The sequence below is a fragment of the Nerophis lumbriciformis genome, linkage group LG39 (assembly GCF_033978685.3).
Source record: "Nerophis lumbriciformis linkage group LG39, RoL_Nlum_v2.1, whole genome shotgun sequence".
Lineage (NCBI taxonomy): Eukaryota > Metazoa > Chordata > Actinopteri > Syngnathiformes > Syngnathidae > Nerophis > Nerophis lumbriciformis.
This window is the reverse complement of record NC_084586.2, coordinates 14,767,501-14,772,500: the sequence shown is the minus strand read 5'-3', so window position 1 is coordinate 14,772,500 and position 5,000 is coordinate 14,767,501. Positions and strand designations below refer to the sequence as shown.

Below are 5,000 nucleotides of genomic sequence, written 5' to 3'. Positions count from 1 at the left end.
CTAGTATGCATATATCTAAAAAAAAGAGGCTTTTTTAAAAAGAAGGTTTTTTTAAGCCTTTTTTAAAAGCATCCACAGTCTGTGGTGCCCTCAGGTGGTCAGGGAGAGCGTTCCACAGACTGGGAGCAGCGGAGCAGAAAGCCCGGTCTCCCATTGTCCGTAAGGGACGGCGTGGTGCAGTGGAAGAGTGGCCGTGCGCGACCCGAGGGTCCCTGGTTCAATCCCCACCTAGTACCAACCTCGTCATGTCCGTTGTGTCCTGAGCAAGACACTTCACCCTTGCTCCTGATGGGTGCTGGTTAGCGCCTTGCATGGCAGCTCCCTCCATCAGTGTGTGAATGTGTGTGTGAATGGGTAAATGTGGAAGTAGTGTCAAAGCGCTTTGAGTACCTTGAAGGTAGAAAAGCGCTATACAAGTACAACCCATAGCTTTGTCCTCAGAGGTTGGAGGACGAACCTCATGCCTTCATCGTACTGTTTGACTGGAGAATACTCCAATAGTTGGAGGTCTTATGCGAGGAAGTGAGACACGAGGACAGGGGTCTCCAAAGTGTTTCTAAAAAGACTATTTAAATAAAAGCGGAATACAGCAGGCAAACAGGTGAAGTGTAACGAGATAACACAAAACTGCTATGCAGGCTGTTTTTTTTCTCTTTAAAACCGTCCATGCTCAATAAATAATAATGAATCAAAATCAATGTTGTTATGAATTATTGACCTATTTAAGGCTCTAATTACTTCACATCAATCATTTAAGAACGGGAACCAGAGGGTGTGTTCCAACTATCGTGGGATCACACTCCTCAGCCTTCCCGGTAAGGTCTATTCAGGTGTACTGGAGAGGAGGCTACGCCGGATAGTCGAACCTCGGATTCAGGAGGAACAGTGTGGTTTTCGTCCTGGTCGTGGAACTGTGGACCAGCTCTATACTCTCGGCAGGGTCCTTGAGGGTGCATGGGAGTTTGCCCAACCAGTCTACATGTGCTTTGTGGACTTGGAGAAGGCATTCGACCGTGTCCCTCGGGAAGTCCTGTGGGGAGTGCTCAGAGAGTATGGGGTATCGGACTGTCTGATTGTGGCGGTTCGCTCCCTGTATGATCAGTGTCAGAGCTTGGTCCGCATTGCCGGCAGTAAGTCGGACACGTTTCCAGTGAGGGTTGGACTCCGCCAAGGCTGCCCTTTGTCACCGATTCTGTTCATAACCTTTATGGACAGAATTTCTAGGCGCAGTCAAGGCGTTGAGGGGATCTGGTTTGGTGGCTGCAGGATTAGGTCTCTGCTTTTTGCAGATGATGTGGTCCTGATGGCTTCATCTGGCCAGGATCTTCAGCTCTCACTGGATCGGTTCGCAGCTAAGTGTGAAGTGACTGGGATGAGAATCAGCACCTCCGAGTCCATGGTTCTTGCCCGTAAAAGGGTGGAGTGCCATCTCCGGGTTGGGGAGGAGATCTTGCCCCAAGTGGAGGAGTTCAAGTACCTCGGAGTCTTGTTCACGAGTGGGGGAAGAGTGGATCGTGAGATCGACAGGCGGATCGGTGCGGCGTCTTCAGTAATGCGGACGCTGTATCGATCCGTTGTGGTGAAGAAGGAGCTGAGCCGGAAGGCAAAGCTCTCGATTTACCGGTCGATCTACGTTCCCATCCTCACCTATGGTCATGAGCTTTGGGTCATGACCGAAAGGACAAGATCACGGGTACAAGCGGCCGAAATGAGTTTCCTCCGCCGAGTGGCGGGGCTCTCCCTTAGAGATAGGGTGAGAAGCTCTGCCATCCGGGGGGAGCTCAAAGTAAAGCCGCTGCTCCTCCACATCGAGAGGAGCCAGATGAGGTGGTTCGGGCATCTGGTCAGGATGCCACCCGAACGCCTCCCTAGGAAGGTGTTTCGGGCACGTCCGACCGGTAGGAGGCCACGTGGAAGACCCAGGACACGCTGGGAAGACGATCTCTCCCGGCTGGCCTGGGAACGCCTCGGGATCCCCCGGGAGGAGCTGGACAAAGTGGCTGGGGAGAGGGAAGTCTGGGCTTCCCTGCTTAGGCTGCTGCCCCCGCGACCCGACCTCGGATAAGCGGAAGAAGATGGATGGATGGATGGATACTTCACATCAAATATTCCACTTTGTAATACACAACCCAAAACCAGTGAAGTTGGCACGTTGTGTAATTCGTAAATAAAAACAGATTTGCAAATCCTTTTATACTTATATTCAATTGAATATTGATTGATTGATTGATTGAAACTTGTATTAGTAGATTGCACAGTACAGTACATATTCCGTGCAATTGACCACTAAATGGTAACACTCGAATAAGTTTTTCAACTTGTTTAAGTCAATTCATGGTAAATAGACTGCAAAGAAATGAAGTGAATTATATTTATATAGCACTTTTCTCTAGTGACTCAAAGCGCTTTACATAGTGAAACCCAATATCTAAGTTACATTTAAACCAGTGTGGGTGACACTGGGAGCAGGTGGGTAAAGTGTCTTGCCCAAGGACACGACGACAGTGACTAGGATGGCGGTAGCTGGAATCGAACCCAGAACCCTCAAGTTGCTGGCACGGCCGCTCTACCAACCGAGCTATAACGCCAAGACAAAATATTTAATGTTCCAACTGAGAAACGTCATTTTTTTGTGTGCAAATAATCATTAACTTAGAATTTAATGGCAGCAACACATTGCAAAAAAGTTGGCACAGGGGCATTTTCACCACTATGTTACATGGCCTTTCATTTTAACAACACTCAGTAAACATTTGGGAACTGAGGAGACACATTTTTGAAGCTTCTCAGGTGGAATTCTTTCCCATTCTTGCTTGATGTACAGCTTAAGTTGTTCAACAGTCCGGGGGTCTCCGTCGTGGTATTTTAGGCTTCATAATGCGCCACACATTTTCAATGGGAGACAGGTCTGGACTACAGGCAGGCCAGTCTAGTACCCGCACTCTTTTACTACGAAGCCATGCTGTTGTAACACGTGGCTGGCATTGTCTTGCTGAAATAAGCAGGGGCGTCCATGATAACGTTGCTTAGATGGCAACATATGTTGCTCCAAAACCTGTATGTACCTTTCAGCATTAATGGTGCCTTCACAGATGTGTAAGTTACCCATGTCTTGGGCACTAATACACCCCCATACCATCACAGATACTGGCTTTTCAACTTTGCGCCTAGAACAATCCGGATGGTTCTTTTTCTCTTTGGTCCGGAGGACACAGCATCCACAGTTTCCAAAAACAATCTGAAATGTGGACTCGTCAGACCACAGAACACTTTTCCACTTTGCATCATTCCATCTTAGATGAGCTCGGGCCCAGCGAAGCCGGCAGCGTTTCTGGGTGTTGTTGATAAATGGCTTTGGCTTTGCATAGTAGAGTTTTAACTTGCACTTACAGATGCAGTGACCAACTGTAGTTACTGACAGTGGATTTCTGAAGTGTTCCTGAGCCTATGTGGTGATATCCTTTACACACTGATGTCGGTTTTTGATGCAGTACCGCCTGAGGGATCGAAAGTCACAGGCTTAGCCGCATACGTGCAGTGATTTCTCCAGATTCTCTGAACCTTTTGATGATATTACGGACCGTAAATGGTAAAATCCCTAAATTCCTTGCAATAGCTGGTTGAGAAATGTTGTTCTTAAACTGTTCGACAATTTGCTCACGCATTTGTTCACAAAGTGGTGACCCTCGCCCCGTCCTTGTTTGTGAATGACTCACTTTCTCAGTCTTTTTTGCCACTTGTGCCAGCTTTTTTGAAACATGTTGCAGGGATCAAATTCCAAATGAGCTAATATTTGCAAAAAATTTAGTTTTCCAGTTCGAACGTTAAGGTGGTAGCTGGTAGACGGCTGCGTTGACCCTGGATCTCAGGAAACAGAGTGGACCGACACCAGAAGATGACATGGCACCCCAAACCATCACCCAACCATGCAAATTTTGCATTTCCTTTGTAAATCGAGGTCCCAGAGTCTGGAGGAAGACAGGAGAGGCACAGGATCCACGTTGCCTGAAGTCTAGTGTAAAGTTTCCACCATCAGTGATGGTTTGGGGTGCCATGTCATCTGCTGGTGTCGGTCCACTCTGTTTCCTGAGATCCAGGGTCAACGCAGCCGTCTACCAGCAAGTTTTAGAGCACTTCATGCTTCCTGCTGCTGACCTGCTCTATGGAGATGGAGATTTCAAGTTCCAATCTACCCGTGCCTGGTTTACGGACCATGGTATTTCTGTTCTAAATTGGCCCGCCAACTCCCCTGACCTTTGCCCCATAGAAAATCTGTGGGGTATTGTGAAAAGGAAGATGCAGAATGCCAGACCCAAAAACGCAGAAGAGTTGAAGGCCACTATCAGAGCAACCTGGGCTCTCATAACACCTGAGCAGTGCCAGAAACTCATCGACTCCATGCCACGCCGCATTAACGCAGTAATTGAGGCAAAAGGAGCTCCAACCAAGTATTGAGTATTGTACATGCTCATATTTTTCATTTTCATACTTTTCAGTTGGCCAACATTTCTAAAAATCCCTTTTTTGTATTAGCCTTAAGTAATATTCTAATTTTGTGACACACGGAATTTTGGATTTTCATTTGTTGCCACTTCAAATCATCAAAATTAAATGAAATAAACATTTGAATGCATCAGTCTGTGTGCAATGAATAAATATAATGTACAAGTTACACCTTTTGAATGCAATTACTGAAATAAATCAAGTTTTTCAAAATATTCTAATTTACTGGCTTTTACCTGTATATATGTATATATATATATATGTATAAATATATATATATATATATATATATATATATATATATATATATATATATATATATATATATATATATATATATATATATATATATATATATATATATATATATATATATGTAATGTATAATATATGACTTATTTTTAATACTTTTATGAATGGGGCTCTTTTGGATCACCAATAATTTTAGTGGGATTAAAAAACTGTCATTGCTCAAAAAATAATAATGACTCAATATC

The 5,000-nt window shown here is 45.0% G+C and overlaps 1 protein-coding gene across 1 annotated transcript in view; it reads left to right on the top strand.

Moving 5' to 3' along the window:
* Positions 1-5,000, top strand: part of cyth1b (cytohesin 1b) — a 56,452-nt gene that overhangs the window by 425 nt on the left and 51,027 nt on the right. The gene's annotated exons all lie outside the window — the stretch shown is intronic.